Below are 17,625 nucleotides of genomic sequence, written 5' to 3'. Positions count from 1 at the left end.
TAGCGGTCACACAGTACCATAGATGGGCCGGATCAAGCCCACTGAATGAAGAAGGGAGCCCAGACTTCTGGAGCCAACACAGGAGGGGGCTCCCCTTTCGGTATTCGGTAGAAAAGGCCCTTGCAGTGATCACAGTGAGGGGTGGAGCCGAGGCTCCCAGAGGAGATGTGACCAGTGACTCCTAGGTAACTCCATTTTGAATTTCCCCAGCACGCTGTGCAGAAGGGTTGGAAAAGGGGCGGGGAGGTGATGTGGCACCACAGGATAGACCAGAGGTGCTTGGCTTCTAGAACTTTCCACCTCCACTTAAAAGGTCTTTCACAAAGGGGAGAGCTCTCTCTTAGTTGTCTTTTTCTACTTGACCGTGGGATTGGAGGCAGCGGCCATGGACAACTGGAAGAAGGGATTCTCTGATCTCCATCTGGACTAGATATTCTGTACTTTACCCTAGGACCAAGGACCAATGGGGCTCTCCCTAGGCCCAGAGAAGTGGGTCGCCATGTACCTCCTAAGGAGTTGTTGGGCGACGAACTGGACTGCACTGGTGAACTACACCAAGGAAGAAAGAAGCATGTGGAGCTCTGCTACCCATTTTCTTAGAACCCTCCGAGGTGGGTCAGGGTCCGTGAGTTGCACAAGGAGGATTTGCCAACATTAACCTAGGAAAGAATTCTGTGTGGGGCCTCTCCCCCGAGTTCCAAGGACCAGAGGATCCCAAACCCTGGGTCAGATTTCATTCACAGGTGCCTGAACCCCCCAAATCCAGGCCCCCACCACCAGGGTGCACCATCAGATGATAAGCCCGGGATCCTCAACTCCGGGCCCGATAAAGAAAAGGAGGAAGGGGAGTGCCGCTGCACACCCCTCATCAATGGTGGGACTGCCCTACTCCCATGGCTGGGAGGAGCAGGTGGCCACTACCACCACAAGGAGAAAAGAGCTGCAGGCCCACCCCATGGCAGTGGGAGCATGAGGCTTTGGTGTGGGAGCTGGCGAGGAAGCAGTGATGGGTTTACCACAATCCTGGAGGCACAGGCAGATGCCCGAGCGGGACCGGTCACCCTCAAGATAAAAATAAAAAATAAGAAAAAAACCCCCAGCATGGCGCAGCAAAAACAAGTAGCTGAGCCGCTCATTATAATTCATGCTGCCAGAGGGAGCGTCCCATAGCGCCTTGAAGGGGAAATTGATCAACACAACTTTCCTGTGCCTGTATGAGCCCTAGGACGTGGGGCTACCATTAACAAGCAAAAAGAGTGTGGGGGAGCTTCAGGGTGCCATATCCACCTAACCCCCCTTCCCCATGAAGTCCACAATGTTTCACTGACAGTTCTGACTCTAAGTTTAGAAGGTCCCAGAAATGATGACTAACCCAGGATTTCCCCTATTTGTTCAATCACTCCCAAGGCTGCAGCTATTGCTCTGCAGCTAGGAGTGCAAACTCTCTAGGGATGAGTTTACGGTTGCAGGTTCATTGGTCTAACGATGGTTAAAAAAGGCACAGAGACATGGCAAATGTTGTAAAGAACTTTATTCAAAGATGACTGCAATACGACTTTGAACAATACTTTAATTGAAAAGTGTTCTACATGATGGTTCGGCAATGCTGTCTTTATAAGGATCATTCACCATAAGATTCAAGAGTGTTGGTATCTTTGATATTTTTCAAATGCTTCACATAATATTGAAACAGTTACACTCTTTCAGTAGTATCGCCCCTTTATAGGACCTGATTTCAGGCTAGTGTGGAGTATTGATTTGCAGCCTCATGAAGAGGGAGGATGGGCGTTCCATGGAAATCATTCAATGCTGGAGAACAGTAGGTATTAGTAAGTAACATGTTTCTTCTAGAGAGCATAGGATCTTTCTTTGGGTACTATCCACATTCTAGTAACTGTAAACTGTGAAAAAAAAGTCTCACACAGGACAAACAGATTACGCAGCACTCTGTCCAACTACCTCTCGGATTTTGACTGGATGTTGAGGCAGTATGTGTGGGTGGATGGATGTCCTCATTGCAGCTCTGCAAACTTTGTTCAGGGGCACACCATAGACTTCTGTAGCCATGACAGCTATGCCTTTGGTCCATATGTTTTCATATATGCTGGCAATCAAATGATTAAGCCTATGACTTTGAAATAGATATCTGGGTTGAATGATGAACTCTTTAGACAGTCACACCTGTGCAAACAATCGTAGAGAGACAACTTCAAAGAGGATATATGTAAAAGCACATTAGTATATTAATAACAAAAAAGGATGAATCGAAATGTCTGTTCCTTGCTTGCTATGTTTCTTTTATTCAAGGTCTTCCTGATGGTAAGATAGCAGTTCTGTGCAGCAAACGGGTTTCGAACAAGATTTGGCCTTCTTCAGGGCTGCAAACATATACGAACATAGATAACATTACTTTCTGATGCAAAAGTTTGAGGTACATACAATCACATATATACAAAAAATACAACACTACACATAAAATTACAATACACAATTATGGTGGTACACATTTTGGGGCATATTAGCAATAGACGGCGATAAATATCACAAAGCGCGCTTAGTGCTTTTTTATTTATCGCCGTCTATTGCTGGAATTCTTCACCCAGTTAGCGCATTATTAACAATGCGTATCACCGAGGTGATAAGAATTCCAATGATAGAGGGAATATCGCCGTTTTCAAATGTTGGTGTTCCAGCGATGTTCCATGGAAAACGGCGATATCCTAGAAGATAGGGCCTGTGGTTTTAGCCACACAATACACCCCCCATGTAAGGTATGCCTTAGTCTGGAATTTAACGGATGTTAAATTCCAGCGTTAAGGCCCAGTTAGCGCAAAGTTAATCAGCGCTAAACCGGACAGGCTTTATTGTAAATACAGCGAAGCACTGTCACTGATAGTTTATGATGTAGTTCTGAGGGGCACGCCTACTTTGCATCTCATTAGCGATGTGAGATGAGGCGATATGGAACCGGTCGTTAAGGCAAGGAAACACACGCTAGAGTGTCCTTGCTAATGGTGCAATACCGTTATCGCTGCATTTCGTCCGAAAACGCCCGCTAAAGCGGTGATAATGGGATTAATAATATGCCCAGTAGTTTTACAATTGATTATTTAGACAATACAATATTACATCAGTTATTGTGTTTTATAAGGGTTCTTGTTCATTGTTAAGTACACAAAATCAACTTGCATAAATAAGGCAAAATCCCAAATCATTCTTGGTTGCAAGGTTCTATTTTTTCCTTCGCCTATCAAATTCAGAGGATAAAACAATTCTTTTATTTTAAAACATTTTTGGTATATATAATATCCTTGAATATGATGTAGATCGAAACTGTTAGACCTGTCAGCCCTGGGGTGGTCTTTCCCTATTTTTTTCGCCCTTGCCTCATTTTTCCCACCTTCTTTTTTGTTAGCCTTAGGTCTCCCAACGGCTTCCCATTGCTAACCAATGCTAAGGTGCAGGTGCTCTCTACTTCAAACATGGCTGCCATAGGCCTCTACTACTGCAGCATGGTCTTTTTAGTAGCACCCTAGTTGCCAGGAGCTGGCTGGAACCCTTAAACATTGTTGCAACACCAGCCTGCTTTGTCTGCCCATAGCTAGAGTAGGGAAGCTCCTGGAACCTTCTAGAATAAGGGCAGGGTCTGCTTTTGCCGCCTTAGAGTGTTGTCACCTGACCTGGGCATATATAAAGAAAGATGGGAAAGTTTTTAGTCAGTTGGGGCATCACTGACCTGGGGGAACCTACGCAGGAGACTTAGGCGGGAGGGCCTAGTCAGGGAACTATACCACTGGGGGTGACAGGGTTTAGGCGCTGCCCACCAAGCTGAGTGAGGAACAATGAACTAGCCCACTGAACCCAGGGACCACCTGCAGTGACCTGCTGAGGAATCCTGTCAGCAGCCTTCAACTCAACCTCCCCCCTCTTCCAAGAAACCAAGAATCTGCTATCTACAAAGGGCGCAGAAACCAACAAGCGCCAAGAGGAACCCTTGACTGCCAACAGGACTACTGGGGATCAACCAGGTACTGGACTGTGTCACTTCTGCGCCCCTTGCCTCAACCTGGGCCCCCAGCGCTGTCCTGCCTTGCTTGAGCTGCTGTCCTGCCTTCCCTGAACTGCCTACTAAGCGCTGCCATGACCTAGCGCTGGCACCCTGGGCTGATCGTGTTGTGGCCCAAGCGCTGTATCCACCCTGAGAAGCGCTATAACCCCCAAGTGCCAAGAACGACTGCCGCGCATTCTAGCGCTGTGTGCGGGCCCCGGAGCACTGCCCCCACTCACCGCCGCAGCCCCGGTCGTCCGTGCAGCTGAGGCTGCCCTGTGAAGCGCTGTGATTTGCCCCCAGGCGGCCCTCGGTGCCAGGAGAGTGCTGCCGCCGTGTGGTTGTGGGCCACGCCCGGCCCAATTGTGTGCAGTCCTTGAGGTGGCCCCCGGTGTCAGGAGAGGGCTGCCGGAATTCGAAGCGGGCCGCGCTAGGCCCTAAAGCCTGCTCCCTGCGTCACATGACGGGGGTGCGTCCTGAACTCCGCCCCCGCCAGCGCCGTGCAACCTTTGGGCTTGAGGCCGCACCCCGCAGGCCGCACTGCCATTGCTAAATCCCCACCTCCGAGCCAGAAGCTCCGCCTCCGGGCTGCGAGCTCCACCCCCAGGCTGGAAGCCCCGCCTCTTGGCCAGAAGCTCCGCCTACGGGCCGCAATTTCCAGCCCGAGTGCAGACGCAAAATTAGTAGTCATAAATCCATTCTGTGAATCCCAAAAGTAGTAAGTGCATTCTGTGAATACCGAAAGTAGTAAGTTTAGGATTTTGTCTTAAGTTAGTTCTGTGAATCGGGCCCGGAGAGTACAGACACCTCTGGTAACAGGGGATAGGATTTCAGGTTTCATTACAATAAGTCCAAGATGGCGGCAGTCATCTCTTTGGATTGCCAGCCGGGATGGGTCAGGAGACCGTGGTCTGCTCTTGTTGATTTTTCCAGCTGTAGCATGATGCCGGCGTCATTGGTGGGTGGTAATAGGAGAAGCTGAAGGTCTTGATCGAGTAATGGAGCGGATCGCCATGGGTCCAGAATAGCTGGGGTGTGACGGTGGGGCACTCAGGGATGCCTGCTTCAGTGCTGAATCTGTAGAGATGATCTGTGGTCTTCCTGTGAGGAAACATCAGCTCCACTTCCCGGTGGTCCCCTGATTTCCAAGAGCCTTGAGGCTGTGTAGGAAGATGGTACGATGAACTGTGCTTCACACCTCACTGGTCGGTTATGTGGATCCCTTATATAGTTATTTTCTCATTCAATTCTGTTTTGCTGGTGTAGTTGATGCAAAAAGAATAAAACACTTTGCTTTAAAAATCTGTCCCATGAGTATGCAATAACTGAGATTGCTTCTGCTTAAACATGGAGCTGGTTTCTGAGATTGACCCTGTCCAGGGAACTTGCAGTCTGTACATTTAATTGACCAAAAGATGCATACATTCAATATTAATTTGGTCCAAACATCTACCCAATTTCTTCAGTTAATACTGCCCAGTGATAGCAACTCGACCCAAAGAATAGGACGTTAGCGACATTAACGTCTATGGATACAAATGTAGGGGCATATTATCAAGAAATGGCGTTAAAAGTATCGCCACTTTAGCAGCAGGAAACTGCAGCTAAAGCTGCGATAATGGGCTTGATAGTATGCCCTTGTGAATTCCCATAGAAGCCCATGGTCTGAGCGGCGATAATTTTAACGCCATTCTTGATAATATGCCCCTAAATGTGGTTGACAAGGTATCCTAGAATGAGGCTCTCAGCGTAACAAGACCCAGTAGCCCCCCTGTGGCATCCTTCTGCAGGGGGCTTGGGGCAGTGATCTTAAGGTGTAGGATCCACTTGGAGGGTTGCTGCTGCCCATACACAGCACCCACATGAGTTGATGCCTCCACGTGCCATGTCCCTCTACCCTGCACATATGAGGCCTTCCATTCAGCACCTCTGAGTAGGGGGGTTGGACCTCCTCTCCCCACCCGTGCACACAGGGTTTACCCTACCAAGACGAATGCGGCTGCAGACATGACCTCTGTCATGCGTCTCCTCCCAGTAGCGTGGATTGTGTGTGTTCGGGGGGGGGGAGGGGAGGAAGGCTTGGCGTCCTCCTACGAATATAACCCCACATGCATCGATCAATGCAGCATCTATTTGGAGAAAATGTGATGCCCCTGCGGAAATTGATCACCTACTGCAGCTTAAGGGGGATATCCTACCATGCAGATAGCATGTTATTAGCATATTTATCAGATATAGTTTTCTATCAAATATTTAAATATCAAGTTCCAAAATATGTTTTTTAAAGTACTACTTTTATTAAATAAATATACAATATATTTCCAAATATTTAATTAAAACTTTCAAATATTCAGATTTTTCCTGACATTTTCATTTAAATATTTTCAAATCAGGACCCAATTGAACATTGAAAGAGGAATGTATTTCTATTGAGAGCAATGATGGCACAGCATACAAAACTTGAAGTTTGCGAAGCATCCTCATAGTTCATCAAACTTTCGGCATCTAGAATACAGCGATGGGACAGTCCCCCTTACTTGCCTCTGTTTAAGAGGACGCCTCAATTGTCTGCACCATAGCATCCTTGGGGTCAGAGTGGGCGCCTTCATCACTAGCATCTTTAGAACTACCCGCCTCTGAGGGTCAGTCTGGGTGCCCGCCATTCCCTCTTTTGGCCTGCGCCTGGTAAGGTCGATGGACCTGGGTCCCAGATACACTGCACCAAAGATGTTGTGCCTGGAAATCCCAGTGCCCATTGTCCTTGCCCGGGTTCCTCCCACATGAGAAATCATTTGAAAACAATCCTACACTGCCATCTACTGGCCTCATAAGGTAAATTAGAACTATCTGTAAATTAGTCTGTAATTTTTCAAATAGATCATCAGGGGCCAGATGTAGGAGAGCAAATACCGGTCGGTAACGTTCGAATTCGGCCATTACCGACCGGTATATTGGATTCGGCATGTAGGGGCCATCATTTTACAGAATCGGTAAATTTACCGAATCGGTAAATTTACCGATTCTGTAAAATACCGAATCTGTAATATTACCGATTCGGTAAATCCACGTGTAGGTGACACTCCTAAGAGTGCCACAGGCCCTTAAGAGTTTTACAACACAATCCTATTGGGTGGTAAAATACCGAATTCAGGTGTGCATGCACATCTGTGCATGCACACCTGTGCCATGTGACACACAGACATGCCCTTAGGGCATGTATGTGTGCCACATGTCACACATGCCTGTATTTGGGATGCTACAGGGTGTCAAAGTGACACCCCCTGCACCCTTGCAGGATTCGGTATTTACCGATTCGGTAAATACCGATTCGGTATTTCCTATTGATTCCTATGGGTTTCAGAGCCCATAGGAATCAATGGGCAATACCGATTCGGTATTTACCGAATCGATAAATACCGATTGTTACCGATTCGGTAAATCATTTTTAAAATGTACCTACATCTCCCACCTTCTAATTTACCGATTCATAAATACCGAATCGGTAAAATTCGGTATTTAAGAATCGGTACATAAGAATTACCTACATCTGGCCCCTGATGTTTATTCAAAATAGTTTACATTCGAAGTGTACTGTAAATTAATTACATTTTTGTTTCGTGTTTAAAGGTCGGAGACGTTGTGAAGGCCACTTGTTGAAGTAGTTGGTAAGGAGGTTGTGGTTCAGTTCTAGGTTGTTGTTTATGAGTCGTTGATAAGGCCACTCGTTGTTAAAAACAATAGTTGTTCAGGCCGTTGTATGAATAAACAACTCCCTCTGCAAACAGGAGTGCCTAAACCACGAAGGCTAAACAAGGAATTAGTTACTTACCTGTACACTATAGTTCTCCAGTATTATCTTTCATAGATTCACATGCTTGTATCTTCCCCGTCATCATGGTGGGAGTCTCACGGTAACAGAATGACCAAAGCAGTATCATAGAGAAGAAAAAACTGCATAGAAAAGCCCATAGGGACTGTAGTATTTGGTAACCAGACCTCATCATTGTTTGGTCCAAAAGTCAGCCAATCAGCATTGCTGCCCTGCCCTCACACTCCCCAGCAGAAGCTTCCTGCCTCAGATTTCCGGCCCCAAGTGAGAGACCTGGATAAATACCGAGACAATAAGTTCTGCCTGAGAAACGGGGAGGTGGGCGGGCGCATGTGAATCTATGAAAGATAATACTGGAGAACTATAGTGTACAGGTAAGTAACTAATTCCTTCTCCAGTATTACATCTTTCATAGATTCACATGCTTGTATCAGAGTAGTAAGTAGTACCCACAAAGCCTGCAGCGTTTCCAGGATAGAACCCAGAAGGAAGTTCTGCAGCTGAAACACCGTTATAACATGATCTGAAAATACATAGGGCAAATCAGAATATAAAACCATGTATAAACAAATCAGATTCCACATCTAGATATATAAATATATATATATATATATACATCCACACATTGTATAGAATATTCATAGAGCAATATAGAATACCTTATTGAAACAGACGTTTCAGAACTGCTTGCCCCACTGCCGTGTCCTACTTCCACGCAGTGTCGAGACAGTAGTGCTTGGTAAATGAATGCAAACTCTTCCAAGTCACTGCTCTGCAAATGTCAGGTAGAGACACTCCAGCTAACAGGGCTATCGATGTAGCCATCTTTCTTGTGGAATGAGCAGACACTCTGAAGATAAGTGGTTTTCCAGCTTTCTCAGGGCACTTAGTGATAGCCGATGATATCCATCTGGCGATACTCAGTCTTGACAGAGGTAGCCCTTTCCTCTGACCTTCAAATGCAATGAATAATTGTTTTGATTTGCGGAAAGTCTTCGTTCGTACGATGTAGAATTTCAAACATCTAGCAATGTCTAGAGAGTGCAGCGCTCTCTCTGCCTCAGAGGAAGGATTGTTGAAGAAGGTAGGCAAAATAATAGGCTCATTCAAGTGAAAGGAAGTAGGGACCTTGGGTATGAACCTAGGATTTGTCCGTAGGATTACCCTGTCCTGACGAAATTGCAGAAAAGGCTCTTCCACTGAAAAGGCTTGAATTTCGCTAACTCTCCTCGCCGAGGTTAGAGCTAGCAGCAGTGCTGTCTTCCAAGATAAGAATTGTAAGTCTGTCTTGTGTATAGGCTCAAATGGTGGACTCGTGAGCTGCGTCAAGACTGTATTGAGATGCCAGGGTACTGGCGGACGTAAAATGGGTGGAAAGGCTCTAAAGAGTGTCTATTTGGCTGTGTATGTCTTGTTGGTTGACACAGCCCTGGATTGCGAAAGTATTTGTCTGCAGTCTTGTGGAATACTAAAGGCCTGAAATTCCCGCTCATGAGGTTCCATGCGGATAATTTTAGCGAGGCTAGGTCCGGGTGCAGAATTTGTCCGTTGCTCATTGTTATGAGACTCTGAAATGTTGGGAATTGCACCTTGTTGCCTTTCGACATCTGCAGTAGATCTGAGAACCATGCCTGCCTCGGCCAAGCCGGTGCTATCAGGATGACGTGACATGGCTCTGATCTCATTTTGCGAATCACTCTTGGTATTAAAGGAAATGGCGGGAACGCGTAAGCGAACATTCCCGTCCAGTCCATGTGAAACGCATCTCCCTTGGAATCGCGCTGAGGGTACCTGGACGCAAACTGAGCGAATTTCGAATTGTCCCGGGTTGCGAACAAATCGAACGTTGGTGTGCCCCATCTTTGAAATACTCTGCGCAGCTGAATGTCGTTCAGTTCCCACTTGTGCAGGACACTCGTCGTGCGACTGAGGCCATCTGCTCGTGTGTTGAGGATGCCCTGGATATGCTGCACATGAATGGAGATGTTGTGTTTTATCAGCCATTTCCAAATTCTTTGCGCCAGCGCAGACAGGGGTTTGGATCTTGTTCCTCCTTGCTTCAGTAGATAAAATATAGTCGTGGTGCTGTCTGTCTGAATGAGCACCGATGAGTTCTGGATTCTGGGCAGGAAAGCTTGAAGTCCCAAGAACACCGCCTTGAGTTCCAACATATTTATATGAAGCTGTGCTTCCCACTCTGACCAGTGGCCCTGGATCTCCAGCTCTTGAAGGTGCGCACCCCATCCTTGTAACGAAGCGTCTGTCGTCATCACGTATTTGTGATCTTGAGGTGCAAAGTTGAGACCCTGATTCAGGTTCTTCAGAACCTTCCACAATGACATGGCCACCTTCATACGATGAGTGATGACAATCCGATCTTCGAAGGTTCCTTTGGATTGAACCCAATGCTCGTCCAGATGTTCCTGCAAGGGTCTCATTTGAAGATGGCAGTTTGGAACCAGTGGGATGCAGGAGGACATCATCCCCAACAATGATTTGTACATCCACACCGAAATGCACCTTTTTGTTTGAAGGGATGTTGCAAGGTTCATTATCTTTATCATCCTTTCCTCGGAAGGGTAAGCTTTCATTTCCTCGGTGCATATCCAAGCTCCCAGGAATTGAATGCCTTGATTTGGAATTAGTGAAGACTTTTCCAAGTTGGTCCTTAATCCTAACCGATGGAAAAGGCGGAGGCAGCACTGAAGGGACTTTTTGGCTTCCGTGAATGATGGACCTGTCACTAGCCAGTCGTCCAGATATTGTTAAATGCAATGCCCCATCAATCTTAAGTGGGCCGCCACCGGGGCCATGCATTTTGTAAACACCCTCGGGGCCGACTTGAGGCCGAATGGCAACACTTTGAATTGGAAATGGCGACTCTCCACAGCAAATCTTAGGTATTTCCTGTGCTTCCGATGGATTGGAATATGGAAGTATGCATCCATGAGGTCCAACGAAGCCATGAAGTCTTTCCTTCTTAACAGTAGGAGGATCTCCTGTAACGAGAGCATTCGGAAGGGAATTTTCTTTATATATTGATTCAAATCCATTAAATCCAATACCTGTCTCCACTTCGTAGTTTGCTTCTTTTTTATGAGGAAGAAATGCGAATAGAAGCCTTTCCCTCGGTGTTGTTGAGGTACTTCCTCTATAGCCCCCTTCTGCAAAAGTGAAAGAACTTCCTTTTGCAGTTCCCGACGGTATTGATGTTGTCTGGTCACCGGGGGATGATCGGGTGGTATTTGCACAAACTCCAGGGTATGGCCTTTGCTTATTACATCCAAAACCCATTTGTCCGAAGTAATGGACATCCAAATGTCGAAGAAGAGAGACAGATAATGGTCGTTTTCCGGGATCTGTTGTGTGGGGAGCGCCAGCAGTAGATCATTGTCGCCTGTTAGATTGTTGGTTCCTTCCTCTATTGGAAGACTTGCCTCTGGATTGTTGCTGGAAAGAGGAATTTGAAGGCCTATATTGATTGCCTGCGTTGTATTGCATATATCCCTGCTGGTTATAAGGCTGATATCTGTTGGATGGAAATGAAGATCTTTGAGTAAACTGGCCCCTTCCACCTCTCTTACGAAAGGACTGAAACCTTCCTTGCTGAAGTGATCCTAGCGCCCTGGCGGTGTCCGTATCGGACTTGATGCCCTGCAGCGCCTCATCAACATGTTTGCCGAAGAGATTTTCGCCATCGAAAGGCATGTCGATAATCTTTGCCTGTACTTCCGGACGGAATGATGTAGCCTTCAGCCAACCCTGTCTTCGGAGAGAAACTGCTCCTGCCATCTGTCTGAAGGCCATAGAAGAAACATCCATGGCAACATCAATGGATTCCGCAGCCGACTTTGCCCCATCCCGGAAAATAGTAGCCGCTTCCTCTTTTTTATCCTCTGGGAGTGCAGCCATAAGTGGTGCCAGATCCGACCACATTTGCCTGTTAAAACGGCTAATCAAGGCCATCGCATTGGCCGCTTTAATAGTGGAGGCTGCCATGACTGCAAACCTCTTCCGGGCTCCATCCATTCTCCTTCCCTCTTTGTCTGGCGGCACCATAGAAGTAGCCACTGGGTTCTTTGAATTTCTTTGAGCCGCTTGTGTCACCACCGACTCCGGTCTTGGGTGACCTATCAGGCATGCCGGAGAAGACTCTGGTGCTCTATACTTCTTTTCGATTCCAGGAACCGAAACTGCGATGGAGGCCGGCGTTTTTAAAATCTTTAGACCTTCATCCCACAGGTGAGGGATAATCGGGATTGAGCGAGCAGACTTTCTGGCGTCATCCTTAAAATCATATAAGAAACATTCAGTTTCTTTGACCTCCATGTCCAGGTCAAACCTCTTAGCCGCTTTTTCCATAATGTCATGAAAACCTCCGATATCCTGAGGAGGAGAAGTGGTTGGCGGAGGAGTAGGTGAAGGATGAGACGGCAAAACGTATTCCTGCCATTCCTGCCCTACTATAGGATCTTGAATGATTTCACCTTCCTCGGGTTGCTCATCATCGTCAGTGTCCGTAAGGTCATCCCTGATAGTGACCACTGGAGGTGACCTTACTGGCTGTATGTGAGGAGTAGAATGGTCTCGTGGAGGCTGTGAAGCAGGTGCCTGCGTAGCTGGTATAGGCTTATTTGCCTCTGGGAAACGACGATAATAGTCGTCGATCATGAACCTTAGGTCAGAAACCAAAGCCGTAGGAATGGAGATTGACTCTTCTCGCGACTCCTCTCGCGACTCTTCCTGCTGCTCCTCTTCCTCAGTATAGTCACAAGTGTCCTGGAAGGATTCATACCTTGCAGATTGAGACTTAGCCCTTTCCTTAAAGGAAAACACCTCCTCATCATCTGTGTCCTGGCTCTTTATCTTAAGTTGCGAAGGACTGTAGGCCACTCCAGACGACTCCTCTCCTTCCGAATCCTGCTCCAGCAAAGAAGATGGAGGTAGAGGCGAAATCTGCGTCCATGACGTGAATTCTGCAGATTTGCTGATGGTCGCCGAACCCCTTGAAGACTAAAATGAGCGAAAGGATATCAAAGTCTTCGATTGAGGTGATTTGAACGCCTTTGCCGTTGAAACTAAACTCGCCGTCGACGGGGACGTCGTCGACGGGGACGTCGTCGACGGGGACGTCGTCGACGGAGTCATCGTCGTCACTAAAACCATCGTCGGCGGGGCCGTCGTCGACGGGATCCCCGTCGACGGGGTCGTCGACGACTTCGGCATCGATTTTGTCGTCGACGGTGTCATCGACGGTTTCTTCGTCGTCGACGGATTCTTCGTCGTCGACGGATTCTTCGTCGTCGACGGATTCTTCGTCGACGGTAAGATTAAGCTCGTCAACGTAGTCGTCGTCGATACGGTTTTAGCTCCCATCGTCGACGCAGCTGTCGTCGTCGACGGTGAAGTCATCGACGGAGCAGACGTCTTTGCCACAGATTTCACAGCAGAAACCAGGGAACTGGTCGAAGGAGCAGACCCTGCCCCCTTCTGACCTGACAACTTCTTGATGGGAGTAGGGGGAAGAGAGGATTCTTCCTTAACCTTAGATTTAGCCTTCTTAGAGTCCACCATTCCCTCAGAATGTGAGGCCTTTCTCTTTTTAGGCGTCAAAGGAGCAGAGTCCTCACCAGAATCCAAATCTGATGCGGCCTTCTTCTTCTGAAGCCACAACAGCAGCCGAGCCTCTCTGTCCCTCAGAGTTTTAGCAGAGAAGGTTCTACAATATTTACAATCCATAGCCACATGCTTTGGATGAAGACAGTATAAGCAGTCCTTGTGAGGATCTTCAGAGAAAATCCTGGCCTTTCCACAGGATCTGCAAGGCCTGAAAAGCCTCTTTTTAGAGCTTTCAGCCATCACAAAAGAAATAGCTACACACAATACCTTAATCCAGAAGATTATACAGATGAAAAACCAAAGGTCAATAGTTCACACTGGAACAGTAAACTGAGCAGAGCTCAGGGAGACTCCTTTCTCACACGAAGGCGGTTGGAAATCTGAGGCAGGAAGCTTCTGCTGGGGAGTGTGAGGGCAGGGCAGCAATGCTGATTGGCTGACTTTTGGACCAAACAATGATGAGGTCTGGTTACCAAATACTACAGTCCCTATGGGCTTTTCTATGCAGTTTTTTCTTCTCTATGATACTGCTTTGGTCATTCTGTTACCTTGAGACTCCCACCATGACGACGGGGAAGATACAAGCATGTGAATCTATGAAAGATGTAATACTGGAGAACTACCAAATCCCAACAATAATGGGGCAGATTTATGAGCCCCTTCCGCCTCCAGTACGTCAGTAAAGAGCTTAGGGGCATATTTACAAGGACGGAGTTAAAATTATCGCTGTTTTAGCGGCAGAAAACTGCTGCTAAAGCGGCGATAATGGGCTTGATAATAGGCTCTTGAGAATTCCAATATAAGCCCAGGTTCACACCAGAACATGGGCTTCTATAGGAATTCTCTGGAAGCCTATTATCAAGCCCATTCTCACTGCATTAGCGGCAGTATTCTGCCGCTAAAGCGGCAATGATTTTAACTCCGTCCTTGAAGATATGCCGCTATGTCTGTATGATGGGAGCCATTCTTGGAGGGCGATCCACCCATGCAGTGCACATTTCCTAACGAAGTGACCGAAAGGTGAAATACGTGCTTTATAAAACTGGTAAACAAAAACCCACCCATTTGGTGATAGATCCAATGATGCAGAGAATCTACACCACATGCAGTACCTGTCTGCAAGAGGCTAAGATGCACACAAGGAAACTTTTTTTTTTTCTTTTTTTACAGGTTAGGGAGATGGCCATGCCTCCTCCTCTGTGTTTCTCAATAAGGCCACAGGATATAATATTTTGTGGTTCCTGGGCCATTCCAAACAAATCAAGGCCACCGCTGAACCCACTCCATAGCCCTGTACACAAGTCACATCCTGGTGCACTTTCGTTGGATGGGTCGGTGGTGAAACATAAGAGGCTGTGCAGCTCGGGCTTTTAAAAAAAAATACATTTACATTATTTTTTAAATAGTTAAACACCAAAACAAATGAAAGAGTAAGGGAAACAGTAATATAGTGGGGAGCCTATTTACAGCTAAGATAATATGAAGATACACTTAGAATTTATAATTATGCTGTATAAAATTGTACTTGAAATATAATCATAGAGAATGATAGGGGGGAGGAAAAGGAAGGAAGGGAAAAAGTAATGCATACATGTTTTCTTTAAAGCTTTTATTTACGTTTTCAAAGCAATCAACAATGCAGCACTTAGGGAAAGGAAGAGAAATACATACATTACATTTTAGCTCGGAGGATCCAGTATGATACATCAGCGCATCAATACACCCAGTCACTGCTTTAAATGGGCCGGTACTGTCCGGTACGGAGTAACAGCACTTTTTTATTTTGAAAGGGAGAAATGCTATATTTTTAATTGGAGAATACCAGCACTTCTCAGAAACAAGCAGGTACTCTGTTACAGAGTACCTGCACTTCAATTTTTCCACTTCAAGCACTGCACCCTTTCTACCTCCTTCCTGAATCCTGTCCACGGCACTGCTCACCCACTGTGGGATCCCCTACCATTATGGAGGCTGCCCCCCTCACAGCAGTTCACTCACTCCGAGAGCCACAAGCACTTTCAGCATCCTCAATATCAGTGTCGACTTCGGTACCCAAGAACAGTGATACCTCCTCAGCCTGACCAGCCGCCTGGTAAGTCTCACGTGAGTTTCCTCCTCCACAGCCCATTCCATAGCATCCAGGAGCCAGCGGTCAGAGTCAGGGGCCCCTGACCCATCCAAGTAATGGCCACTCGTGGCCTGGCACGAACCAGGGTCAGCTAAGAAAATGTATAGGACATCTTCTCCCTTTGGCCTTGCAATATTACCCAGTAGGCGACAGGCTGGAGTAGGGTCAAAAGTAATGTGCACCGTTCTGTATATCTTCGGCACTACCCGAGCCCCCCAGCATCGCTGAACCCCATCACACCACCAGGGTAAGTGTAAAAAATCCACCCCAGCCACACCACACTGAGGGCATTCAGCTAAGTGGTTAGAACTCCACCTCTGGAGTCCCCTTGGTGTAAGGTAGGTCCTGTGCAAAAAATGGTAATGTGGCCATTTAAAACGAGCATTGCAGGAGACCGTATGTGAAGGATCATTAACTCGGTCCCAGTCTCTGTCGGTGAAGGGTGTATCTGAGTCCATGTCCTAGGCCAAGCGCGCTTTCGGCGCTGGCCTCACTGCGTCTTCACTCATAGCTTTATATAGAGTGTAATTAAGTGCCAATCATCCACAGACGACAGTATAATGCCCAGGGTTCGGCTGGACATGGGGGCCACAGGATAAGAGGGCCATGTCGTTTTAGCAATGTTTGCTAATCCAGCATACTGCAGGAGATGACCAGTGCCAATCATAAAAGTATATTGGGCCTCATCAAAGGAAATGAAGGACTCCCCAAGCTGTTCCCAACCACTATCGCACCATGCCTGACATAGTCCAGTGCCTCTAGCGCACATCATTGTAATGACTTGTGTTGTAATAACTGCGATGTAATGTACTGCGCTGCAAACGATCATGTTGTAACATCATACATTCGATCCAGTAACAGTGGGACGGGTATCAGTATCAAATCGGAAGTTTCCTGTGGAACGGGGCCCGATTGAACACCGTCCGGACAAACCTATGTCGCAATATGGTTCTGTGCCTAACAATGTGAGTGGCGTCCCAGGGGACCCCTGAACCATCAATTAGTAGCTCTGGCAAGCGTGTTAAATGCACCCTGTCAACCCACAGCCATTTCTCATGTTTGTCAGAGGAGTCCAACCATCTAGCTGCAGCAGAGGGTCAAGGCACGGCAACTCATGGGCCCCATCTGTGTACGGCAAGGTCAAGGTCGACAATGCCACTGTGCTGCACTTTCCCGCCCACAGAAGGGAGATTAGGATGTGTCCAACTATCCACAAGGACCTTCAACAAGCCACCCAGGCACTAGTCCTCCCCAGAATAGACTACGGGATCGTGACCTTGACAGGGTCAGCAAAATCTCACCTTGCCCCCTTGAAGACGACACACAACGCAGCAGCAAGAATGGTCTCCGGAATGAAGAAATTTGAGCACATCTCTCCAGCCCTCAAAGATCTCAGATGGCTCCCAGTGGAGTTACGAGACAGTTTCAGAACAGCCTAGATCACGTACAAAGCCCTGCATACAGGTAAACCAGAATACCTGACCGCCAAACTCAATAGGGCAGGCCAGTCCGGAATCCTTAGGAGCTCCAGCTCTCTACTGCTCATCCCTCCCAAATCTCGCAAGCACAGAACTACAGCCAAATCTTTTGCTTGTAATGCTCCCAAAATCTGGAACTCCATTCCTCCCCACATTGGAACAACCTCCTCGTTTCCAAAATTCAAGAGACTACTCAAAGACCTCTTCCTCGACCGTACTCGAGAGATCTGACAGACCCTGGACTGCCCACAATCTGTCACCCCAGCTTTAACTAAATTCCGAGTCTGACAACAAGGTCGCAGCTCAAGATATCTTCTGGATACAAACATTCTGTTGACAGACTCTGTATGATTGATTTTCAGTCTGCTCACTATTTTATATGTTGTATATGTTGTGAAGCGCTCTGATACCCCGTGGTCTAGCTAGCGCTATACAAAACTAGTAAAAGAAAAAAAGAAATAAAAATGTACGAACCAGAAGCAGGCAAAACGAGTTCTGCAGTACATGCAAGCATCTAGGCAAG

General features: G+C 47.1%; 1 long non-coding RNA gene across 1 annotated transcript in view; it reads right to left on the bottom strand.

Moving 5' to 3' along the window:
• Positions 1 to 1,990: 1,990 nt before the first annotated feature.
• The window catches only part of LOC144773623 (uncharacterized), a 36,029-nt gene continuing 20,394 nt past the window's right edge, over positions 1,991 to 17,625 (bottom strand). Inside the window, exon 3 of the long non-coding RNA XR_013600036.1 lies at positions 1,991 to 2,378. This is a non-coding gene — a long non-coding RNA (uncharacterized LOC144773623). The remainder of the gene's footprint in view (positions 2,379 to 17,625) is intronic.

This window comes from Lissotriton helveticus, chromosome 8, assembly GCF_964261635.1.
Source record: "Lissotriton helveticus chromosome 8, aLisHel1.1, whole genome shotgun sequence".
NCBI lineage: Eukaryota > Metazoa > Chordata > Amphibia > Caudata > Salamandridae > Lissotriton > Lissotriton helveticus.
The sequence above is the reverse complement of the archived record's forward strand: the minus strand, read 5'-3'. Positions and strand labels throughout refer to the sequence as shown.